Below are 27,428 nucleotides of genomic sequence, written 5' to 3' on the forward strand. Positions count from 1 at the left end.
AACGTCGGATGAGACAGGGAGACGGTGAAGCATACCTGGCATCACTTTATCTGCCTTTCGACTCTCCGACACTGCCACCTACTTCGGAGCAGCAACGGTTGGTGGGGATAGCAAAGCAGACATGAAATGAGGCACCAATAGGGTGTGATGCGAACTCTCACCACATTTCGTGGGGTAGTACCAACATTAATAAGCGGGGCCAAGCCCAGGCAGAATTCTTGAATACTAACGACCTGCTAACACTAAATATTGGTAACATCGCGATCTTTGTTAACAGGATTAGGGAGGAGGTTTTAGATGTGACAATATGTTCGAAAAATCTGGTCGATGAGGTTCAGGGTTGGAGGGTCTCCAAGGTGCACTTCTTCTCTGCCCATCGTTTCATCAGAATTAGAAAAGTACGGCCAGCGCCAAATCCAATAAGTTTCCGTAATAATGTTAAAACCAACTGGCCAAAATTCGGAAGACCGATCAGTAGAAGTCTTGGGCAAGATTATTTAGGTTGTTCAGACATTGAAGAAAATGTCAACAGGATTACAACTGCAATAGTGGAGTCTTTCGAAGACAGTTGTCCTCGAGAAAGGAAATCATCCCAAGAAAAACCCTGAATGACCGGGGAGATTCGTAACATTGGAAAAGAGGTCCGCAGTCTTTAAAACTGAGCACGTCGTAAAAAAGCGGAAGTTTCCTGGGAAAATTGCCAGAGCGGCAAAACGTGCCACCTTGAAGCTTATTTGCGAACAGGTCGAAAGCGTTAATGAAAAACTTTCTCTCAAAAACCCATATCCAAACTGAAACGTTAGTAGACGACATGGGAGTGAGAGTGTAAAACGCGTTTTTCACAGGGTACGACAGGACTCACGGAGATAACGGAATCTTGGAATAATCAGGTTGATCGTAGGCTTATCATAACGGAATTTATGGTCAAGGAAGCCTTGAGGAGCTACAAACCATTTAAGTCACCCGAACCGGATGGAATACTTCCAGCATTACTACCAAAGGAGGCCGTCTATCTGGCGCCCGATCTGGCCCCTATTTTCACAGCGTGCCAGAGACTTGCATATATTCCGAAAGCATGGCAGGAGTCAAGGGTGGTATTTATTCTCAAGCCCGGCAAGGCAAGTTATGTGACACCAAAAGCCTACAGACCTAAAAGCCTTACGTCCTTTCTTTCCACAAAACCGTGGAAAGTATTGTGGATACGATGATAAGAGTAGGACATCCAGCGAACTGCTCAGATACAAACTGCATGCCTATGTCATGTGAAGGTCGGTGGGTCTCATGGCATTAATATAAGGGAGAAAGTGGCACAAGGCACGCCACACGGGGGCAATTTATCGCCACTCCTATGGATGACCAAAATAAGTAACTTATTACGGATGCTGACTGAAGAGGGATTTGAAACCGTCTGCTATGCAGACGATGTTGTAATACTTCTAAGGGGTAAGGATCCGAACCTGAAGGTTAAATATTAACTCAGAGAAGACTGAAATCTGCTTGTTCATGAGACAAAGGTGGGCCAATTTGATTTAATTTTTCGTTTTTTGGTATGTAGAGCGCACAACAAGTCGATTACTAGCTTAGGTTTATGTCCATAGTGGCATGGGACTGATTAATACCCGCATCCTTTTTTCAACCTAACCTAACCATACCATGTTATAGGCCGTTTCGGACTATACTAAGGGTAACAGTTGGAAGTCATTGAAAAAATTATCGTGCAAAATTTCACCCAAATATGACAAAAATTGCACCTTCTTGAGGCACAAAAAGTCTTATCGGGACCATACTCAATACTTCTGCTAGAGATCCCACATATGATAAGAATTGAGCCTTATACAGGCACAAGAAGTTTAATCGGGAGATCGGTTTATGTAGAAGCTATAGCAGGTTTTGGACCGATTAGAACTATACTCGGTACATCAGTTGGAGGTCATAGGAGAAATCAACGTGCAAAATTTCACTCAAATCCCGTTAAAATTACGCCTTCTACAGACTCAGGTATCATAACAGGACTCATAAGACTACGAGCTCACTTATGTAAAATCGGTGTGGCAAGTGAGGGCATGCGTAGGGCATGCGGGGAAGATGATGAGACGTTGGAGAATTTCCTTTGTCATTGCCCGGCTTTGTCATTGCCCGGCACTTAGGTGGAGACACAATATCAGACATGAACCAATTAGGGATTTTGTAAGTAGCACGGAATTCTTAACTTAAAACTTTCTTTTTAGAGGTTACTTTATAGTGTTTAGAGCGCACAACAAGTCGAATACTTAAGTGTATGTCAATAGTGACATGGGGCGGATTAATATCTGCACCCTCTTTTCAACGTAACCTAACCTAACCTAAGCCTAAAACAAAGACCAAATTGACGCGGATTAGAAAATCAAATGCATTTGTTTGTAACACCCAGAAGGAAGAGAGACAACCCCATTGATAAGTATACCGATCGACTCAGAATCACTTTCTGATCCGATTTAGCTATGCCCGTCTGTCCATGATAATCTGTGTGCAAACCACAAGTCTAGAGACTTGTGGATTGAAATTGGAAAAAAATCGGATCAGATTTGGATATAGCTCTCATATATATGTTTGCCCGATTTACAGTAATAATGCAATAAAATGGCCCTTTGTTAACCGATTCTCTTGAAATTTGGTAGGAACGATTTTCTTGACTCTCGACATTACTGGTGAATTTCATAGAAACCGGTTCAGATTTAGATACAATATATCTCCCATATATATATATATCGGCCGATTCTCACTCCTAAATCCACTGCAAGCCATTTATCGACCAACCTTCCCAAAATTTTGTACAACGCTTTCCGTGACAACTTTTACAATATCTATAACTTTCGGTCGAAATCGGTTAAGATGTAGATATAGCTGTCATATATATGTTCGCCCGATTTTGAGAAATATAAAGTGGTCATTTCTTAACTTATTTTCTCGAAATTTTGCAGAAAGGATTTGTTTATGACTCTTGACTTGACTGGGGAATTTCATAGAAATCGGTTCAGATTTAGATATGTATATCGCCCGATTTTCACTTCTATGGCTACTGCAAGCAACTTATTGACCAATCTTGCTAAAATTTTGTACAACGCTTTCCTCGACGTTTATCCACAATATCTAAGAAGTTTGGTCGAAATCGGTTCAGATTAAGATATATCTCCTATATATATGTTCGTCCAATTTTGAGAAATATTGCAATAAAGTGCTCATTTGTTAACCGATTCTCTCGAAATTTGGCAAGAAGGATTTACTTATGACTTTTAATATTACTGATGAATTTCATAGAAATTGGTTAAGATTTAGATATACCTGTCATAAATGTATATCGCCAGATTTTCACTCCAAGAGCCGCTGCAAGCGCATTTATTGACCAATTTTGCCAAAATTGTGCACAGTGCTTTTTTCCTCGATACTGACCACAATATCTAAGAAGTTTGGTCAAAATCGTTTCACATGTAGATGTAGTATATGTTCGTCAGATTTTGGGTAGTTTGCAGTAATGTTGTCATTTGTCAATCGTATTTATTGCAGTTTAAACATATTTGCTCGAAATTTGATACGAATTGTTTAATAGCCCAGCTGGACACATCCACCGAGGTACATCAAAATTGGTTGAGAATTAGATATAACTCCCACTTTGTACTTATAGGGTAAGTGAAGGGTATAACAAAGTCGGCACAACCTGACTTTTGCCTTTCCTTACTGGTTTATTATATGGTTGTACAACTTGGAAATAAGAACAAACACTTCCCCTGTCCATGTAGAAATCCGGAAGAGAAAATGAACTTGGTTGGGTCATATCCTACGCCGACCGCACAATGATATGGAAGAAATTTCCTGTACTGAAACCCGCAAGGACAGCGAAGGAGGGAAAGCTGAAAAACACATGGATCCGCCTCACGAAAACAGAGTTGGAATCAACCCATATATCATGGAATCAGGCTAAGGCTTTGGCCAATGATAGAGCTAGATAAAGAAAGCTTGTTGGTGCCCTATGTTCACACTGAACAGTTTACTATTGGTCATATTTTACTGTAGTATATTTAATATACTCCAAGTAAATAAAAAAAAAAATATATTGTGTGAAATTGTGCACGTTGATTTATCTTATGACCTCCAACCGATGTACCGAGTATAGTTCGATTTGGTCCAAAACCTACCCCAAATAAACCGATCTCCCGATTATACTGCTTTAGCCTGTAGAAGGCGCAATTCTTATCAAATTTGGATAAAACTTTGCACGTTGATTTCTCCTATGACCTCCAACCGATGTACCATGAATAATTTGAATAGATCTTAAATATATAAATATATATATATATATATATATATATATATATGTTTATATATATATATATATATATATATATATATATATATATATATATATATATATATATATAAAGGGTGATTTTTTTGAGGTTAGGATTTTCATGCATTAGTATTTGGCAGATCACGTGGGATTTCAGACATGGTGTCAAAGAGAAAGATGCTCAGTATGCTTTGACATTTCATCATGAATAGACTTACTAACGAGCAACGCTTGCAAATCATTGAATTTTATTACCAAAATCAGTGTTCGGTTCGAAATGTGTTCAAATTTTGACAAATTTTGTTCAGCGATGAGGCTCATTTCTGGTTGAATGGCTACGTAAATAAGCAAAATTGCCGCATTTGGAGTGAAGAGCAACCAGAAGCCGTTCAAGAACTGCCCATGCATCCCGAAAAATGCACTGTTTGGTGTGGTTTGTACGCTGGTGGAATCATTGGACCGTATTTTTTCAAAGATGCTGTTGGACGCAACGTTACGGTGAATGAACACATTTCGAACCGAACACTGATTTTGGTAATAAAATTCAATGATTTGCAAGCGTTGCTCGTTAGTAAGTCTATTCATGATGAAATGTCAAAGCATACTGAGCATCTTTCTCTTTGACACCATGTCTGAAATCCCACGTGATCTGTCAAATACTAATGCATGAAAATCCTAACCTCAAAAAAATCACCCCTTCTATAGACTCAAGACAACATAAGAAGAAGAATCAGGAGATCGGCTTTGTATGGGAGCCAGGGACGTAGCCCGAAATTATTTTTTCTTAAGATAAAATTTCAATTAAATGTTTTTTTTTTAAGAAAATTTTAAAGAAATTTTTCCTACACTCAAAACGTTTTGAATATCAACACTAATTAAAATGACCTACATTTGTGAAATATTGAACTTCCGACAGCGCTAAAGAATTATTGGGTTGCCCAAAAAGTACTTGCGGATTTTTTAAAAGAAAGTAAATGCATTTTTAATAAAACTTAGAATGAACTTTCATCAAATATACTTTTTTACACTTTTTTCTAAAGCAAGCTAAAAGTAACAGCTGATAACTGAGAGAAGAAAGAATGCAATTACAGAGTCACAGGCTGTGAAAAAATTTGTCAACGCCGACTTTATGAAAAATCCGCAATTACTTTTTGGGCAACCCAATATATGCTCGTTGTTAGTTCAATTATTTCTTATCAGCTACGGAATGCTTAGACTAAGAATGCTACGATATGCTAAGACTCCACAAAAACGTACCAAGTACCGTCCTAATCGGTCTATAACGTGATTTAGCTCCCATATAAACTCGATTAGTCTTCTACGGCGCCTAAAAGTTTCAATTTTTGGCTGATTCAACAGTAAAGTGTACTTTTTTTAAATGAATCCATGGTGGTGGGTTCCAAGAGTAGGACCGGCGGAACCTAGCACGTTTTTACTTGTTTTTAATTTAAAACTACAGTAATCAGTTGTCATTTTCATGTCGTGTTGAGAAAATGTACACAACATATCATTGGAATGATAAACCGCCAAAAGCTAAGCTACTGACCTTAACTCTATAACAAAATCATGATCTTACCTAACAATGTTTGGTTTGCAGCTTGAAAAGTTTTGGCATACCTGAAAATAAAAAGAAGAATAAAAAAGCAAATTAAGTAAAATTCAATTTGAAAAGTTTCATATATCACTATATGGAGATGCATGAATTGTGTTCAATTGTTGCTTTTATTGCAGGCGAAAAGGAATACCTTTAAACCTCCCATCTATGGCAAAGCTCAATTTTCTTTGCCACCACGAACTTAACCCATAGCACACTTTGCCACAATCATTATTGTCTCCCATTTACACTACATACATAACCTGCAAAGAAAGTTGATTTTATTAGGTTTGTGGGCTCATTATTTGTTTACTTTCTTTTTTCGTTGTTGCTTTTCTATCTTATTTTATGTCAATTTATAAAATTAATTTATGTATATTGTTTGTTATGCATCCTAATACTCGAGAAATGTTTAAAACACTCTTACTGATTGTTTCTTTGTTCGTTACGTTACCATTACTTGTGATCGGAGAATGGAAGTACAGTAGTTGAGTGGTAAGGAAAATACTTGAAGGTACTTAAATGATTTAAAAACAAGTAAGGTTAGGCAAAAGTTGGGCTATGTCGACCATAATGCACTCTAAACCACAGAATCCACCTACTACTACTGGCAAATATAACACTGATAGAAATGGCACGGTACTTTGCCAATACTTATTTCACTTACATTAATTGGCTATGACAGAATATTTGTTCCACTAGCCGAACGTAGAATAGCGTTCCAAGCGCCTCGATCTTCTGCGCTCATTCTAAAATCTCTGACACCAAGTTTCGAGGTGTCTCCCACAACTTGATCTTTCCATCGGGCTTTTGGTCTTCCCGGCTTGCGCGTACCACCGTGTTTGCCTTCAAAAGATTTCTTTGCTGGAGCTTCTTCATCTATTCTGACAATATGACATAGCCAACGCAGCCGTTGTATTTTGATGCGTCTAACTATGCTATCGTCGTCATACAGCTCATACAGCTTGTGGTTCATACGTTGCCTATATTCTCCGTTAACGCAAATATATTTTATATATATTTTACGAAGAATCTTTCTCTCAAATACTCCAAACACTGTCTCATCTGCTTTCACAAGTACCCATGCTTCAGAACCATATAACAACACGGGTAGTATCAGTGTCTTGTATAGCTTAATCTTCATCTGTCGAGAAGTGACCTTGTTTCTAAACTGCTTACTTAGTCCAAAGTAGCATCTGTTTGCCAGTATTATTCTTTGCTTAATCTCAAAACTGATGTCATTCGTTTCGGTTACGGCGGTGCCGAGGTATATACAGTTACTGACTGTCTCAAAGTTGTGGTTCCCAACTTTCTCCATTTTCTTAACTGCTCGATTGTGCAAGGCTTTTTGGGAGCTGAAACTATCCATTTCGTCTTATCACCATTTACTGCCAGACCCATTTTCACTGACTCTCTTTTGATTCTTTCAAAGGCTGCAGTTACTACTTCTGGTGACCGACCTATGATATCGATGTCGTTGGCATAGGCGAGTAGCATGTGTTCTCTTGTGATTAGTGTGCCATATCTATTCACATCTGCATCTCGTATAATCTACTCCAGCAGGATATTAAAGAGATCACACGATAGGCTGTCTCCTTTTCTGAAACCTCGTTTGGTATTAAATGGTTCGGAGAGATTCTTTCCTATTCTTACTGAAGAACGCGTATCAGCAAGTGTCATCCTGCGGAGTCTTATTAATTTTGCAGGGATACCAAAGTCAGACATGGCTTGAAATACCTTCGAACGTAAAGGAGCATCGAAGGCGGCTTTGTAGTCAACAAAGAGATGCTAAAGGTGTTGATTTGTCCTTCTCGGGTCTTTTCCAGGATTTGGCGCAGTGTGAATATCTGGTCCAGGATGGATTTACCAGATCTAAAGCCGCATTGATAGGGGCCAATTATCTCATTGACTTTAGGTTTTAATCTTTCACACAGTACGCTCGAGAGTATCTTGTATGAAATAGGGAGGAGACTTATTCCTCTGTAGTTGGAACATTCCGTCTTGTCTCCTTTCTTGTGTACGGGACATAGTACGCTGCGGTTCCAATCATCGGGTATGCGTTCTTCTAGCCAGATTGCGCAGATAAGCTGATGCATACGCCTTATTAGCGTGTCGCCTCCGGTCTTAAATAGTTCAGCGGGTAACCCGTCGGCTCCTGTTGCCTTGTTGTTCTTTAGTAGTGTCACTGCTACTTTCACCTCATTCTGACTAGGAGGTAAACATTCTATACCATCATCAGGGATTGGTTCTGCGGTATCCTCTTCGCCACCAACAACGGACACCAGCAGTTGGGTAAAATGTTCTTTTCATATCCTCAGCATGTTATCTGTGTCAGTTACCAGATTTCCTTCTTTGTCTCTGCAGGAGGATGTGCCTCCATCAAAGCCATCGGTTTGATGTTTAATTCTTTGGTAGAATTTCCGGACTTCATTCTGACTCCTGTACATCTCAATTCGCTCACACTCACGTCTTTCTATTTTTTTTTTCTTTCTGCGGAATAGACGTTTCTCCTCTCTCCTTTTCTCCCGATACCTCTCCTTCATCTGGCGCGTTGCTACTGATTGCAGGGTTGCTCTATATGCCGCATTCTTGGCTTCAATAGCATCTCGACATTCTTGGTCGTACCATGGGTTTCTTGGAGGAGGCTTCCGGTACCCAAGCACGGATTTCGCGGAATTTTCCATGGAGTGGGCAATAGTGTCCCACTGCGCCATTATATCATCGGAACAAGGAGTGCTTTCATCAAGCAGTTGGGTCAGTCGAGTGGAGTATGCCGCTGCCAATTGTTGTGTCTGCAGCTTTTCAATGTCCAGCTTCCGTGCAGTGTCAGATCGTACTTTCCTCGCCATGTTCAAACGGGTGCGAACCTTTGCTGCAACAAGGTAATGATCCGAATCTATATTCGCTCCACGGATCGATCGTACATCTAACACGCTGGATGAATGCATTCCATCTATCACAACGTGATCAATTTGGTTTCTCGTGTTTTGATCGGGTGACAGCCATGTGGCTTTGTGGATATTTTTATGTTGAAATCTGGTGCTATGGTAGTTACCATGATTTTTGCCGCGGCGAAATCTATCAGCCTCAACCCATTACTGGACGTTATCTCGTGGAGGATAAACTTTCCGACTGTTGGACCAAAAATTTCTTCCTTCCCTATTTTCGCATTAAAATCTCCCAGAACGATTTTAATATCATGGGCGGGGCAGCGGTCATATTCTCTTTCTAGGCGCTCGTAGAAAATATCCTTGGTCTGCTCGTCTTTGTCTTCCGTCGGGGCATGAGCACAAATAAGACTGATATTGAAGAATTTGGCTTTTATGCGGATTGTGGCTAGCCTCTCATCCACCGGAGTAAAGCTGGAGACTAGGTGTTTCAGTCTTCGACTAACCACAAATCCGCAGCCAAATTCATGCCTCGTGTTATGGCAGCTATAGTATAGTTCGTCACCGTTTGGTGTTGTAGTGACGCCATTCCCAGTCCATCGCACTTCCTGTAAGGCGGTTATGTCTGCCTTGTACTTCTCTAATACATCCGCCAGCGCGTATACTGCACCTTCTCTATAAAGAGTGCGGACATTCCAGGTGCAGATCCGCAAATCATGGTCCTTTTTTCGTTTGCGTGGGTCGTCAACGTTGGGGGGGTCCGTTTTTACTATTCTTTTGTTTTTCATAGTAGTTATATGTTTTCCGGGGGCGGGTTACTGGCCCAGCGCCCCAACCGCATGGGTTTGTGGGATTGCATGTATCCCTCGTTGTGGCGAGCCGCTTGCTCCAAGATCCGACGCTCGCCGCCAGCCGCCCCTAACCTGGGAACAGACGCTGATGTTGGCCATTGGTTATTTGAAGGCGCCAATAACTCGCCTTGTCATCTCGAGTATCATTGGCACTCAGTATTTAGTTAAGAGCCAGTGCCACCTGACTCCTCACTGAGACTCTCCTCTCGAAAATTTTGCGACAGAGATGATTAAATCCATTCTTCTCAGTAATACTAAACAGCTTTAATGCAATTATAAGAGTGTTTTTTAAACACGTTGTTTGTCAGTCATACAATAATCACATGATTAAAAACTTAGAATATCATAATACAAGAACGTTTGATTTGTAACTTCACTTTGTATAGGATAAAAATATCCATGTTAGAAACTTCTTTAAAGGTTTATTACTGACACAAATTCTTATTTAAAAAGGAAAATCCGTTATTTACATTTTCCACTATTTACCTGAGCTGCAAAAATATGAAATAAATTACCAAGGTAAATTTGGTGACTCACGATATCCGACTCTTCTTTCTGTTCAAACAATGAAAACAAAAATTATTGTTCTTTTTACTGATATTTATTTAACTTTGTTTGCAGGAACTTTTAAAATTGAAATGCGATCTACATTTTATGCAATGATGGTATATTTTAACGCAAAGAATTTCTACTACTAAAGGGTGATTCTTTGAGGTTAGGATTTTCATGCATTAGTATTTGACAGATCACGTGGGATTTCAGACATGGTGTCAAAGAGAAAGATGCTCAGTATGCTTTGACATTTCATCATGAATAGACTTACTAACGAGCAACGCTTGCAAATCATTGAATTTTATTACCAAAATCAGTGTTCGGTTCGAAATGTGTTCATTCACCGTAACGTTGCGTCCAACAGCATCTTTGAAAAAATACGGTCCAATGATTCCACCAGCGTACAAACCACACCAAACAGTGCATTTTTCGGGATGCATGGGCAGTTCTTGAACGGCTTCTGGTTGCTCTTCACTCCAAATGCGGCAATTTTGCTTATTTACGTAGCCATTCAACCAGAAATGAGCCTCATCGCTGAACAAAATTTGTCAAAATTTGAACACATTTCGAACCGAACACTGATTTTGGTAATAAAATTCAATGATTTGCAAGCGTTGCTCGTTAGTAAGTCTATTCATGATGAAATGTCAAAGCATACTGAGCATCTTTCTCTTTGACACCATGTCTGAAATCCCACGTGATCTGTCAAATACTAATGCATGAAAATCCTAACCTCAAAAAAATCACCCTTTATTTACAGACGGACACTTTTGAAGGTAAGTATTGGAATAATATAAATATAAATAAACAAGTAAAAGCGTGCTAAGTTCGGCCGGGCCGAATCTTATATACCCTCCACCATGGAGCGCAGTTGTCGAGTTCTTTACCCGACATCTCTTCTTAAGCAAAAAGTGATATAAGAAAAGATTTGCTCTGCTATTAGAGCGATATAAAGATATGATCCGGTTTAGACCACTATTAAATTATATGTTGGAGACCTGTGTAGAGTGTCAGCCAATTCGAGTAAGAATTGCGCCCTTTGGGGGCTCAAGAAGTAAAATAGAGAGATCGATTTATATGGGAGCTGTATCGGGCTATAAACAGATTTAGACCATAATCAACATGTATGTTGATGGTCAAGAGAGGATCCATCGTACAAAATTTCAGGCAAATCGGATAATAATTGCGACTTCTAGAGGCTCAAGAAGTCAAGATCCCAGATCGGTTTACATGGCAGCTATATCAAGTTATGAACCGATTTAAACCTTATTTGACACAGTGGTTGAAAGAAAAAATAAAAAACGTCATGCAAAATTTCAGCCAAATCAGGTAGGAATTGCGTCCTCTAGAAGCACAAGAAGTCAAGTCCCCAAATCTGTTTATATGACAGCTATATCAGTTTATGAGCCGATTTGAACCATTTTTGGCATACTTGTTGGATATCATAAAAAAAACATGTCGTGCAAAATTTCATTCCAATCTGATAAGAATTGCGCACTTTAGAGGCTTAAGAAGTCAAGACCCAAGATCGGTTTATATGGCAGCTATATCAGGTTATGGACCGATTAGGACCATACTTGGCACAGTTGTTGAATATCATAACAAAACACGTCGTGCAAAATTTCATTGTAATCGGATTAGAATTGCGCACTCTAGAGGCTTAAGAAGTCAAGACCCAAGATCGGTTTATATGGCAGCTATATCAGGTTATGGACCGATTTCAACCATACTTAGCACAGTTGTTGGATATCGTAACAAAACACGTCGTGCAAAATTTCATTCCAATCGGATAAGAATTTCGCACTCTAGAGGCTCAAGAATTCAAGACCCAAGATCGGTTTATATGGCAGCTATATCAGATTATGGACCGATTTGAACCATATTTAGCACAGTTGTTGGATATCAAAACAAAACACGTCGTGCCAAAATTCATTCAAATCGGATAAGAATTGGGCACTCTAGAGGCTCAAGAAGTCAAGACCCAAGATCGGTTTATATGGCAGCTATATCAGATTATGAACCGATTTGAACCATACTTGGCACAGTTGTTGGACATCATAACAAAACACGTCGTGCCAAAATTCATTCAAATCGGATAAGAATTGCGCACTCTAGAGGCTCAAGAAGTCAAGACCCAAGATCGGTTTATATGGCAGCTATATCAGATTATGAACCGATTTGAACCATACTTGGCACATTTGTTGGATATCATAACAAAACACATCGTCCAAAATTTCATTCCAATCGGATAAGAATTGCGCACTCTAGAGGCTCAAGAAGTCAAGACCCAAGATAGGTTTATATGGCAGCTATATCAAAACATGGACCGATATGGCCCATTTACAATACCAACCGACCTACACTAATAAGAAGTATTTGTGCAAAATTTCAAGCGGCTAGCTTTACTCCTTCGGAAGTTAGCGTGCTTTCGACAGACAGACGGACGGACGGACGGACGGACGGACGGACGGACAGACGGACGGACGGACGGACAGACGGACGGACATGGCTAAATCGACATAAAATTTCACGACGATCAAGAATATATATACTTTATGGGGTCTCAGACGAATATTTCGAGTAGTTACAAACAGAATGACGAAATTAGTATACCCCCCATCTTATGGTGGAGGGTATAAAAATAGTACATGGCGTAACGGAACTTCTGGGAAAATATGGTGCTTATTTCTATGCGACTTTTTTGGGCATTTTTCCAAAGCCATTGAAAACTAAATGTGAAAACGTTTTTATTTTAATACTTACTATATACGAAATTTACGGAATAGAAGCCGAGATTTTGCCAAAATTTTATTCAGATGCATTACCACACAGTAAATATTTCAGATATTTTATTCCATTAATTGTGTTGATTTCAGTTCATAATATCTTTTCCGATTGTTTATCATATGCACTGAGTAAAGAATAATTTAGTTCCATTTATTTAACGTTGAACCATAATGAAGTTCATTTGATGTAATTATTTTTAGATTTACATTAACTAAAAACGACAAAAAAATGTCTTAAGCGCTTTATGAAGTTCAACTTTATTCGATAGTAGTTTATTTTATCACAACCATAGGGTCACTTTTTTTAAAAAAAAAAAAAAAACATTTTGGGCTAATCTTAAACTTTTGTAATATGCACTGCATTTAACCGAATGGTATTGGCAAGTTGTACATGCCAACTTTGTGGAGTATATTTGAAATCAAGATACACCCATGAGACCTATAAGCTACGATTATAAATATAAGTAAATTTTTACTCTGTGTATTGTAGAAGAAACAGCGGAGCGTGCTTGGGTGGGCTTGTTTTAATTATAAGCTATAAGTCCTACCACTTTTCAACACAGAACTGGCATACAAGAAGTGTTCTAAAGTTAGCTTTTTTAGCTTCTTGACGTCCTCACAGCATATGCTGAAATCGTTGCTTGCAACCATGTTTTTTTTTATCAGCGAGTGACCTCTCATAACGGACATAACGGCTTCTTTTCTACGAAATTACTGCAAAACTATGATGTCCACATAATCTTGGAGCCCCTGATTTGCGACGCCTTATATTGAAATATTTGCTAATATGTAGCTGGGAACCCACAGATTTCTCTTCCCCCTGGAATGTGTAAGATGATTCTTAGTCTTGTAAACTCATTTTGCTCTAAAATTACCTGGAATATCGTTATGGTCATGTTGGTATATGGTCATGTTGGTATAGTATAGTCAACTCGGTGTGAAATAATCGTCGGACGATTTCAAATTGGATGTTAGTTCCTTAGAAATTTACCTGGAAATATGAGAAGATATTTATGCCAAACTTCGTTAAGATCTTGTACCTTAGCCACTCCACCATTTTTTTATTGGCAAGTATTTCCGTTTGATACACACTAAAGCAATCAGGCAATGTTTTCGATATGCCCAATCCTAGTTTTTCAGAGTATACCCTAAAACCCACATCTATTGTAAAACCATTCATCTACGAACCTTCTATTACAAGAGATACTGTAACTTCAATCGACTTTATGAGGTATAACGGTACACAACATTTTATTAAAAAGGGGCCGCCAAAGATAAAGCTCCCCTAGCCTCACAATAGTGGTCGCAGCTATTTCTATGGCTATAATGGCATCAAGTGTAGCATTAAAATTAGGTGAATCAGGTGGTGTCATTATCGAAGCGACTGAGATACAGAAAGAAGCCATCCTTTGGATCCGGCTGAGTATTGAACAGTGGGTGGATTTTGGTGTGTCGTCCACCAGACCAAAACACCACATACTACTGCAGTATACAACTAGCGCATAACAGGTGGTTTCAGCATCCAGCGGCCCTCTTGCATCCAGCGCCCCTTTGCATCCAGCAAATGCGAATTCTATCCTCCTAGGGAGATAGGTGCCTCCTCTTAAAGAGGCAGATGCGGCTTAGGTTCACAAACAAGCCTTTCTTTGGATCTAGCTGAGTACTGAATAGTAAGAGAATTTTTGGAGCGCATCTGACTACTGCGGTATACAGCATTTTAAGTATATCCTGCAGGTGTAAGGTGACAGAACTGCTTTTTCGGCCTTTCCAAAATGGTGGATTTGAAGTTCAATTTTGTGTCCAGCAAAACAGCCAGCTATATAGCACCTTCAGTTAATGAAGGAGGCAGGTGTCACCGCGAACCACTTTCGTAATGCGAATTTAATTTCTCTGAGAGGAACTTATAATCAACAAACCAACTTGTTCATCTTCATCACATACAATGTCCACTTCTTCGATTTGAGAGTCCATCATGGTCATATTCGCCTCATTAATAACTCTTGAGGGAGTATTAAAAAAATATCTCTCATTTCGAATTATAATCTGTAATACAAAAACGAGTTAGATATCACTGTGGATTTTTTTTTCTCCATTTATATTTTTTAAACAATAATTTATTACTTTTGCAAGTTGAGGATGATTTTTTTTTGTATTGCAAATATGTGAATACGAGTATTTCTTTACTCATGAAACATAAGCACATCAATCACCATGGTGCCAATGTGGGCCATTCTCTTAGAAGACAGAAGTAATTGAAAATGTCTTATATTATAAAGGGTGATTTTTTTGAGGTTAGGATTTTCATGCATTAGTATTTGACAGATCACGTGGGATTTCAGACATGGTGTCAAAGAGAAAGATGCTCAGTATGCTTTGACATTTCATCATGAATAGACTTACTAACGAGCAACGCTTGCAAATCATTGAATTTTATTACCAAAATCAGTGTTCGGTTCGAAATGTGTTCATTCACCGTAACGTTGCGTCCAACAGCATCTTTGAAAAAATACGGTCCAATGATTCCACCAGCGTACAAACCACACCAAACAGTGCATTTTTCGGGATGCATGGGCAGTTCTTGAGCGGCTTCTGGTTGCTCTTCACTCCAAATGCGGCAATTTTGCTTATTTACGTAGCCATTCAACCAGAAATGAGCCTCATCGCTGAACAAAATTTGTCAAAATTTGAACACATTTCGAACCGAACACTGATTTTGGTAATAAAATTCAATGATTTGCAAGCGTTGCTCGTTAGTAAGTCTATTCATGATGAAATGTCAAAGCATACTGAGCATCTTTCTCTTTGACACCATGTCTGAAATCCCACGTGATCTGTCAAATACTAATGCATGAAAATCCTAACCTCAAAAAAATCACCCTTTACACACTTTACTCGTTCATGCACCATAATGACTCACTTGTGTGCAATTTATAATCTAAGCGAGACATAGTACTCTTGGTAGCGTATAACCATACGGTAGTCATCAAGCAGTAGTTAAATCACATACATACTTGAAAGTTCCAGAGCTGTGCCCACCATGCCAGCATGCTCGTATAACCATATTTGTAGTAATCGATTACCGATTCTTCAATCAAAAAACATTCATGCACGCCACCAAGCACACTCACTCGATTGGCAATGGAATGGAATTGCGTAGATTGAATGCAAAGATTTGTGCATTTTGTATATCTCGTCTGTCTGACACATGGTGACGGATACGCTCTATTCCATGGTGGGCTTTTACGTGGCTTGCCTACAAATTGTCTCTATCGGTATGTAAGTGATGGGTAGATAATTTCTTTTCAGAGAATATTTCACAAAAACCAAACATTTCTTGATTTGGTTCGTCATTTCATTACTGATCCCAATATGAACGTAATGTGCCGTATCTGTGTTAAGCATCGTTTTCGTTTGACCTTTTGTCAGTAGACACTTAAAAGTTTCCAGCGTGCTGAACATATGTGCCAATAAAATTCAGTAATTTTGGTTATAAACACATACGACATTACATAATGTTATGTCAATAGTACAAAAATAACTAATAAAGTAATGCACTCAGGAAAATGTTTTACAGTATTGATATTAAAAGAAAGATATGAAGAAATCAGCATCAAAATTAAATGTCGTATATAAGTAGTCTGAAATCTAATGCACTGAAACCCATAGTTATTTGACACCAGAAAAAAGCTATTGACCACCGGTGGGGTTTAAACGGCATATCATGCACGGCTGTATATAATGCAATTTATCATACATATAATGATATATGGAGTTTTGGTCTGGTGGACAAAAAAAAATATTTTCTTTAATAATCAATGCCTTGTCAATCTTTAAAAAGAAAATCGGACTATCGAGAAATAAACTTTGACAGCAAATCCATCAAAAGAAAACCACACTTATACGAAAGCCTAATATTAAATTCGTATACGACGAGATGGTGAAGGAATACATTTATTTAGACCTCAAGAGGCCTGTAACTCTGATTTCGTTTTTAAACTCTTTAGTCCGTAATATCCTTTTTACCAAAATATGCCTCAAGCCAATTTTTCTATAGAAAAATATGCCTCACGTCAATTTTTCTATTGAAAAATATGGCTCACGTCAATTTTTCTATTGAAAAATATGCCTCACGTCAATTTTTCTATTGAAAAATATGCCTCACGTCAATTTTTCTATTGAAAAATATGCCTCACGTCAATTTTTCTATTGAAAAATATGCCTCACGTCAATTTTTCTATTGAAAAATATGCCTCACGTCAATTTTTCTATTGAAAAATATGCCTCACGTCAGTTTATCTATTGAAAAATATGCCTCACGTCAATTTTTCTATTGAAAAATATCCCTCACGTCAATTTTTCTATTAAAACAATATGCCTCACGTCAATTTTTCTATAGAAAAATATGCCTCACGTCAATTTTTCTATAGAGAAATATGCCTCACGTCAATTTTTCTATAGAAAAATATGCCTCACGTCAATTTTTCTATAGAAAAATATGCCTCACGTCAACTTTCTATAGAAAAATATGCCTCACGTCAAATTTTCTATAGAAAAATATGCCTCACGTCAATTTTTCTATAGAAAAATATGCCTCACGTCAATTTTTCTATAGAAAAATATGCCTCACGTCAATTTTTCTATAGAAAAATATGCCTCACGTCAATTTTTCTATAGAAAAATATGCCTCACGTCAATTTTTCTATGGAAAAATATGCCTCACGTCAATTTTTCTATGGAAAAATATGCCTCACGTCAATTTTTCTATTGAAAAATATGCCTCACGTCAATTTTTCTATTGAAAAATATGCTTCACGTCAATTTTTCTATAGAAAAATATGCCTCACGTCAATTTTTCAATAGAAAAATATGCCTCACGTCAATTTTTCTATAGAAAAATATGCCTCACGTCAATTTTTCTATAGAAAAATATGCCTCACGTCAATTTTTCTATAGAAAAATATGCCTCACGTCAATTTTTCTATAGAAAAATATGCCTCACGTCAATTTTTCTATAGAACAAGTAAAAGCGTGCTAAGTTCGGCCGGGCCGAATCTTAAATACCCTCCACCATGGATCGCATTTTTCGAGTTGTTTTCCCGGCATCTCTTCTTAGGCTAAAAAGGATATAAGAAAAGTTTTGCTCTGCTATTAGAGCGATATCAAGATATGGTCCGGTTCGGACCACAATTAAATTATATGTTGGAGACCTGTGTAAAATGTCAGCCAATTCGAATAAGAATTGCGCCCTTTGTGGGCTCAAGAGGTAAAATAGAGAGATCGATTTATATGGGAGCTGTATCGGCCTATAGACCGATTCAGACCATAATAAACACGTATGTTAATGGTCATGAGAGAATCCGTCGTACAAAATTTCAGGCAAATCGGATAATAATTGCGACCTCTAGAGGCTCAAGAAGTCAAGATCCCAGATCGGTCTATATGGCAGCTATGTCAGGCTATGAACCGACTCGTACTTTTTTTTACATAGTTGTTGAAAGTAACAATAAAAAACGTCTTGCGAAATTTCAGCCAAATCGGATAGGAATTGCGCCCTCTAGAAGCTCAAGAAGTCAAGTCCCCAGATCTGTTTATATGACAGCTATATCAGGTTATGAACCGATTTGAACCATATTTGGCAAAGTTGTTGGATATCATAACAAAATACTACGTGCCAAAATTCATTCAAATCGAATAGGAATTGCGCCCTCTAGAGGCTCAAGAAGTCAAGACCCAAGATCGGTTTATATGACAGCTATATAAGGTTATGGACCAATTTGAACCATACTTGGCACAGTTGTTGGATATCATAACGAAACACGTCGAGCAAAATTTCATTCCAATCGGATAAGAACTGCGCACTCTAGAGGCTCAAGAAGTCAAGACCCAAGATCGGTTTATATGGCAGCTATATCAAAACATGGACCGATATGGCCCATTTACAATACCAACCGACCTACACTAATAAGAAGTATTTGTGCAAAATTTCAAGCGGCTAGCTTTACTCCTTCGGAAGTTAGCGTGCTTTCGACAGACAGACGGACGGACGGACGGACGGACAGACGGACGGACATGGCTAGATCGACATAAAATGTCGCGACGATCAAGAATTTATATACTTTATGGGGTCTTAGACGAATATTTCGAGTAGTTACAAACAGAATGACGAAATTAGTATACCCCCCATCTTATGGTGGAGGGTATAAAAATATGCCTCACGTCAATTTTTCTATAGAAAAATATGCCTCACGTCAATTTTTCTATAGAAAAATATGCCTCACGTCAATTTTTCTATAGAAAAATATGCCTCACGTCAATTTTTCTATAGAAAAATATGCCTCACGTCAATTTTTCTATAGAAAAATATGCCTCACGTCAATTTTTCTATAGAAAAATATGCCTCACGTCAATTTTTCTATAGAAAAATATGCCTCACGTCAATTTTTCTATAGAAAAATATGCCTCACGTCAATTTTTCTATAGAAAAATATGCCTCACGTCAATTTTTCTATAGAAAAATATGCCTCACGTCAATTTTTCTATAGAAAAATATGCCTCACGTCAATTTTTCTATAGAAAAATATGCCTCACGTCAATTTTTCTATAGAAAAATATGCCTCACGTCAATTTTTCTATGGAAAAATATGCCTCACGTCAATTTTTTTATAGAAAAATATGCCTCACGTCAATTTTTCTATAGAAACATATGCCTCACGTCAATTTTTCTATAGAAAAATATGCCTCACGTCAATTTTTCTATAGAAAAATATGCCTCACGTCAATTTTTCTATAGAAAAATATGCCTCACGTCAATTTTTCTATAGAAAAATATGCCTCACGTCAATTTTTCTATAGAAAAATATGCCTCACGTCAATTTTTCTATAGAAAAATATGCCCCACGTCAATTTTTCTACGGAAAAATATGCCTCACGTCAATTTTTCAATTGAAAAATATGCCTCACGTCAATTTTTCTATTGAAAAATATGCCTCACGTCAATTTTTCTATAGAAAAATATGCCTCACGTCAATTTTTCTATAGAAAAATATGCCTCACGTCAATTTTTCTATAGAAAAATATGCCTCACGTCAATTTTTCTATAGAAAAATATGCCTCACGTCAATTTTTCTATAGAAAAATATGCCTCACGTCAATTTTTCTATAGAAAAATATGCCCCACGTCAATTTTTCTACGGAAAAATATGCCTCACGTCAATTTTTCAATTGAAAAATATGCCTCACGTCAATTTTTCTATTGAAAAATATGCCTCACGTCAATTTTTCTATTGAAAAATATGCCTCACGTCAATTTTTCTATTGAAAAATATGCCTCACGTCAATTTTTCTATTGAAAAATATGCCTCACGTCAATTTTTTTATTGACAAATATGCCTCACGTCAATTTTTCTATAGAAAAATATGCCTCACGTCAATTTTTCTATTGAAAACTATGCCTCACGTCAATTTTTCTATTGAAAAATATGGCTCACGTCAATTTTTCTATTGGAAAAAATGCCTCACGTCAATTTTTCTATTGGAAAAAATGCCTCATGTAAATTTTCCTTTAGATAACTAGGCCTTACGTCAAGTTTTCCCTGTCCCCTATCTCTATCCCTATCCCTATCCCTATCCCTATCCCTATCCCTATCCCTATCCCTATCCCTATCCCTATCCCTATCCCTATCCCTATCCCTATCCCTATCCCTATCCCTATCCCTATCCCTATCCCTATCCCTATCCCTATCCCTATCCCTATCCCTATCCCTATCCCTATCCCTATCCCTATCCCTATCCCTATCCCTATCCCTATCCCTATCCCTATCCCTATCCCTATCCCTATCCCTATCCCTATCCCTATCCCTATCCCTATCCCAATCCCTATCCCTATCCCTATCCCTATCCCTATCCCTATCCCTATCCCTATCCCTATCCCTATCCCTATCCCTATCCCTATCCCTATCCCTATCCCTATCCCTATCCCTATCCCTATCCCTATCCCTATCCCTATCCCTATCCCTATCCCTATCCCTATCCCTATCCCTATCCCTATCCCTATCCCTATCCCTATCCCTATCCCTATCCCTATCCCTATCCCTATCCCTATCCCTATCCCTATCCCTATCCCTATCCCTATCCCTATCCCTATCCCTATCCCTATCCCTATCCCTATCCCTATCCCTATCCCTATCCCTATCCCTATCCCTATCCCTATCCCTATCCCTATCCCTATCCCTATCCCTATCCCTATCCCTATCCCTATCCCTATCCCTATCCCTATCCCTATCCCTATCCCTATCCCTATCCCTATCCCTATCCCTATCCCTATCCCTATCCCTATCCCTATCCCTATCCCTATCCCTATCCCTATCCCTATCCCTATCCCTATCCCTATCCCTATCCCTATCCCTATCCCTATCCCTATCCCTATCCCTATCCCTATCCCTATCCCTATCCCTATCCCTATCCCTATCCCTATCCCTATCCCTATCCCTATCCCTATCCCTATCCCTATCCCTATCCCTATCCCTATCCCTATACCTATCCCTATCCCTATCCCTATCCCTATCCCTATCCCTATCCCTATCCCTATCCTTATCCTTATCCTATCCTTATCCTATCCTTATCCTATCCTTATCCTATCCTTATCCTATCCTTATCCTATCCTTATCCTATCCTTATCCTATCCTTATCCTATCCTTATCCTATCCTTATCCTATCCTTATCCTATCCTTACCTTTCCTTATCCTATCCTTATCCTATCCTTATCCTATCCTTATCCTATCCTTATCCTACCTATCCTTATCCTATCCTTATCCTATCCTTATCCTATCCTTATCCTATCCTTATCCTATCCTTATCCTATCCTTATCCTATCCTTATCCTATCCTTATCCTATCCTTATCCTATCCTTATCCTATCCTTATCCTATCCTTATCCTATCCTTATCCTATCCTTATCCTATCCTTATCCTATCCTTATCCTATCCTTATCCTATCCTTATCCTATCCTTATCCTATCCTTATCCTATCCTTATCCTATCCTTATCCTATCCTTATCCTATCCTTATCCTATCCTTATCCTATCCTTATCCTATCCTTATCCTATCCTTATCCTATCCTTATCCTATCCTTATCCTATCCTTATCCTATCCTTATCCTATCCTTATCCTATCCTTATCCTATCCTTATCCTATCCTTATCCTATCCTTATCCTATCCTTATCCTATCCTTATCCTATCCTTATCCTATCCTTATCCTATCCTTATCCTATCCTTATCCTATCCTTATCCTATCCTTATCCTATCCTTATCCTATCCTTATCCTACCCTTATCCTATCCTTATCCGATCCTTATCCTATCCTTATCCTTATCCTATCCTTATCCTATCCTTATCCTATCCTTATCCTATCCTTATCCTATCCTTATCCTATCCTTATCCTATCCTTATCCTATCCTTATCCTATCCTTATCCTATCCTTATCCTATCCTTATCCTATCCTTATCCTATCCTTATCCTATCCTTATCCTATCCTTATCCTATCCTTATCCTATCCTTATCTTATCCTTATCCTATCCTTATCCTATCCTTATCCTATCCTTATCCTATCCTTATCCTATCCTTATCCTACCCTTATCCTATCCTTATCCTATCCTTATCCTATCCTTATCCTTATCCTTATCCTATCCTTATCCTATCCTTATCCTATCCTTATCCTATCCTTATCCTATCCTTATCCTATCCCGATCCTATCCTTATCCTATCCTTATCCTATCCTTATCTTTATCCTATCCTATCCTTATCCTATCCTTATCCTATGCTTATCCTATCCTTATCCTATCCTTATCCTATCCTTATCCTATCCTTATCCTATCCTTATCCTATCCTTATCCTATCCTTATCCTATCCTTATCCTATCCTTATCCTATCCTTATCCTATCCTCATCCTATCCTTATCCTATCCTAATCCTATCCTTATCCTATCCTTATCCTATCCTTATCCTATCCTTACCTTATCCTAACCTTATCTTTTTTTGTACCCTTACCAAGTCTATCTCTTCTTATGCTGCATTCTGCAGTCTTTTCCATCATTTTGAAAACAATTAAGCCAATATTTGAAATCTTATCAAATTCTTTCAGTGCATTTGTCACAGATATTTAAAATATTATAATGCGAATTACTTCAACTACATACATACCTATCCAGAGAACTGTTCGTCGTACTGATGCCTCTTAAATTTCAAGGTTAATACACTGAATGGGAAACTATTGTATTGTCATCACAATCGTCCGACATTTTTCTGTTAATGCCTTACACATGAGATTGTGGAACAATAAAAAAGCAAATAGAATTAAAAAATGAATTAACAGCAGAACAATGCACATTTTGGGATGCTCAGAGCTTTAGGCATAGTTTTTTTTTATTCAAAAACAAACTATTAGCTTAAACGTAAATAATGTAAGAACCGTAAAAAACAAAACACTTTAACTAGTTTTGTTTTTATACCCTCCACCATAGGATGGGGGGTATACTTATTTCGTAATTTTGTTTGTAACTACTCGAAATATTCGTCTGGGACCCCATGAAGTATATATATTCTTGATCGTCGTGACATTTTATGTCGATCTAGCCATGTCCGTCCGTCCGTCTGTCTGTCTGTCGAAAGCACGCTATCTTCCGAAGGAGTAAAGCTAGCCTCTTGAAATTTTCCACAAATACTTCTTATTAGTGTAGGTCGGTTGGTATTGTAAATGGGCCATATCGGTCCATGTTTTGATATAGCTGCCATATAAACCGATCTTGGGTCTTGACTTCTTGAGCCTCTAGAGTGCGTAATTCTTATCCGATTGGAATGAAATTTTGCACGACGTATTTTGTTATGATATCCAACAATTGTACCAAGTATGGTTCAAATCGGTTCATAATCTGATATAGCTGTCATATAAACAGATATGGGGATTTGACTTCTTGAGCTTCTAGAGGGCGCCATTCTTATCCGATTTGGCTGAAATTTAGCATGACGTATTTTATTCTTACTTTCAACAACTGTGTCAAATAAGGTTCAAATCGGTTCATAACATAGCTGCATATAAACCGATCTGGGATCTTGACTTCTTGAGCCTCTAGAGTGCGCAATTCTTATCCGATTGGAATGAAATTTTGCCGACGTGTTTTGTTATGATATCCAACAACTGTGCCAAGTATGGTTCAAATCGGTCCATAACCTGATATAGCTGTCATATAAACCGATCTTGGGTCTTGACTTCTTGAGCCTCTAGGGGCGCAATTCTTATCCGATTTGAATGAATTTTGGCACAAAGTATTTTGTTATGATATCCAACAACTGTACCAAGTATGTTCAAATCGGTTCATAATCTGATATAGCTGTCATATAAACAAATATGGGGATTCGACTTCTTGAGCTTCTAGAGGGCGCCATTCTTATCCGATTTGGCTGAAATTTAGCATGACGTATTTTTTTCTTACTTTCAACGACTGTGTCAAATAAGGTTCAAATCGGTTCATAACCTGATATAGCTGTCATATAAACCGATCTGGGATCTTGACTTCTTGAGCCTGTAGAGGTCGCTATTATTATCCGATCTGCCTGAAATTTTGTACGACGGATCCTCTCATGACCATCAACATACGTGTTTATTATGGTCCGAATCGGTCTATAGCCCGATACAGCTCCCATATAAATCGATCTCTCTATTTTACTTCTTATTCGAATTGGATGACATTTTCCGCTTCATATGTATTCATTAGATAATGTCTCCTCGTTATAAAATGATGCCTTGATATAACCATGATGATATTCACACACACCAATCCATTTACACCACTTGCCTTCGATGTGTTTTAAGTTCACGCCGGCCTAAGTAACTGGTTTTTGGGTACATGCAACTAACTAACTGTCTATTTTAAGCAAGTTGTTTGAACAGATTTAGCCGTTAGACGATGATACCGTTTATATTTCATTTGTTACTGCCATACAATCACTTTTTATGCTGGTAAACGCATCATATTTCTCGCTAATCACAATGTCACGCCAACAGTTGCAAAAGAGGGTTTGAGTCTAAACCCACTCAAAGAGCCAAGAGTCAGCGTCAAATTGTTTTGCCTGCATTTTATATGGGAAACCAAAAAAACAGCCACGGCTAGAATCAGAGTTTAACGTCATGACGTTGAAATGGATCTATTCTATTTTGAGAGCGTCGCTCTAAATGTTCTCATCTCTCAGCATATATCTTACTGCAAATGTTGCCACATTCTCATGAAAATTCGTTACGATGCTAACAACTCTCAGAGAACTTTTCTAAAAAAATGGTTACCTAAAACTAAACTTTCATATTTAAAAAATTTCAGATGTTTGTATGATAAATTCACAAATATATAATATGCCTCACGTCACTTTTTCTATAGAAAAAAATGCATCACGTCAATTTTTGCATAAGAAAATTTAGCTTCGCGTCAATTTTTCTATACAAAAAATATGCCTCACGTCAATTTTTCTATAGAAAAATATGCCTCACGTCAATTTTTCTATAGAAAAATATGCCTCACGTCAATTTTTCTATAGAAAAATATGCCTCACGTCAATTTTTCTATAGAAAAATATGCCTCACGTCAATTTTTCTATAGAAAAATATGCCTCACGTCAATTTTTCTATAGAAAAATATGCCTCACGTCAATTTTTCTATAGAAAAATATGCCTCACGTCAATTTTTCTATAGAAAAATATGCCTCACGTCAATTTTTCTATAGAAAAATATGCCTCACGTCAATTTTTCTATAGAAAAATATGCCTCACGTCAATTTTTCTATAGAAAAATATGCCTCACGTCAATTTTTCTATAGAAAAATATGCCTCACGTCAATTTTTCTATAGAAAAATATGCCTCACGTCAATTTTTCTATAGAAAAATATGCCTCACGTCAATTTTTCTATAGAAAAATATGCCTCACGTCAATTTTTCTATAGAAAAATATGCCTCACGTCAATTTTTCTATAGAAAAATATGCCTCACGTCAATTTTTCTATAGAAAAATATGCCTCACGTCAATTTTTCTATAGAAAAATATGCCTCACGTCAATTTTTCTATAGAAAAATATGCCTCACGTCAATTTTTCTATAGAAAAATATGCCTCACGTCAATTTTTCTATAGAAAAATATGCCTCACGTCAATTTTTCTATAGAAAAATATGCCTCACGTCAATTTTTCTATAGAAAAATATGCCTCACGTCAATTTTTCTATAGAAAAGTATGCCTCACGTCAATTTTTCTATAGAAAAGTATGCCTCACATCAATTTTTCTATAGAAAAATATGCCTCACGTCAATTTTTCTATAGAAAAATATGCCTCACGTCAATTTTTCTATAGAAAAATATGCCTCACGTCAATTTTTCAATAGAAAAGTATGCCTCACGTCAATTTTTCTATAGAAAAAAATGCCTCACGTCAATTTTTCTATAGAAAAAAATGCCTCACGTCAATTTTTCTATAGAAAAATATGCCTCACGTCAATTTTTCTATAGAAAAATATGCCTCACGTCAATTTTTCTATAGAAAAATATGCCTCACGTCAATTTTTCTATAGAAAAATATGCCTCACGTCAATTTTTCTATAGAAAAATATGCCTCACGTCAATTTTTCTATAGAAAAATATGCCTCACGTCAATTTTTCTATAGAAAAATATGCCTCACGTCAATTTTTCTATAGAAAAATATGCCTCACGTCAATTTTTCTATAGAAAAATATGCCTCACGTCAATTTTTCTATAGAAAAATATGCCTCAATATGCCTCACGTCAATTTTTCTATAGAAAAATATGCCTCACGTCAATTTTTCTATAGAAAAATATGCCTCACGTCAATTTTTCTATAGAAAAATATGCCTCACGTCAATTTTTCTATAGAAAAATATGCCTCACGTCAGTTTTTCTATAGAAAAATATGCCTCACGTCAATTTTCATATCCCCTCCACGATTCCTTAGTATATGATGCACTCTCAGAACATATATAATTATTTCCATTAAACAACTCAAGTGCAAAATTGTTTTTAACACAATTAACTTTTGGGTCAACAAATAATAATTGATATAATGCTACCCCCACATCCAAGATTTGAATTTGAATTTCTATGGGCATGGGCAATAAAGAAAATTCTAATTTATATTCATGTACGTACATACATGTATGTGGGGTCAAGTGAAGAAGAAAAAACCCCAAAGGGTACCCTTTAACCCCTCTGCGACCTAAAACCTCTTCCCTCGCTCTGGGGGGGTTTGGTCTTCTTGTTGTCACTTCGATTTGAGCAACAATAAATTTTTTAATAAAAATTTTCTGATTTATGGGCAAGATTTTTATGTCTGTGTTGTATTGTTTGGTTTGCTTTGGTTTGTTTGTATTGCCATGGGATGACATGAC

General features: G+C 37.6%; 1 protein-coding gene across 3 annotated transcripts in view; it reads right to left on the bottom strand.

Annotated features, from left to right (window-relative positions):
* Window positions 1-27,428, bottom strand: part of LOC106090504 (uncharacterized) — a 196,575-nt gene that overhangs the window by 54,107 nt on the left and 115,040 nt on the right. Inside the window, exon 1 of one of the 3 annotated variants that reach the window (XM_013256716.2) lies at window positions 5,901-5,921. The exons of the other annotated variants lie outside the window; for them this stretch is intronic. The gene's annotated coding sequence lies outside the window, so the exon portion shown is untranslated. Of the gene's footprint in view, window positions 1-5,900; window positions 5,922-27,428 lie in introns of those variants that run through there. 3 annotated transcript variants of the gene reach the window in all.

This window comes from Stomoxys calcitrans, chromosome 1 (assembly GCF_963082655.1).
Source record: "Stomoxys calcitrans chromosome 1, idStoCalc2.1, whole genome shotgun sequence".
In the NCBI taxonomy this organism is placed as follows: domain Eukaryota; kingdom Metazoa; phylum Arthropoda; class Insecta; order Diptera; family Muscidae; genus Stomoxys; species Stomoxys calcitrans.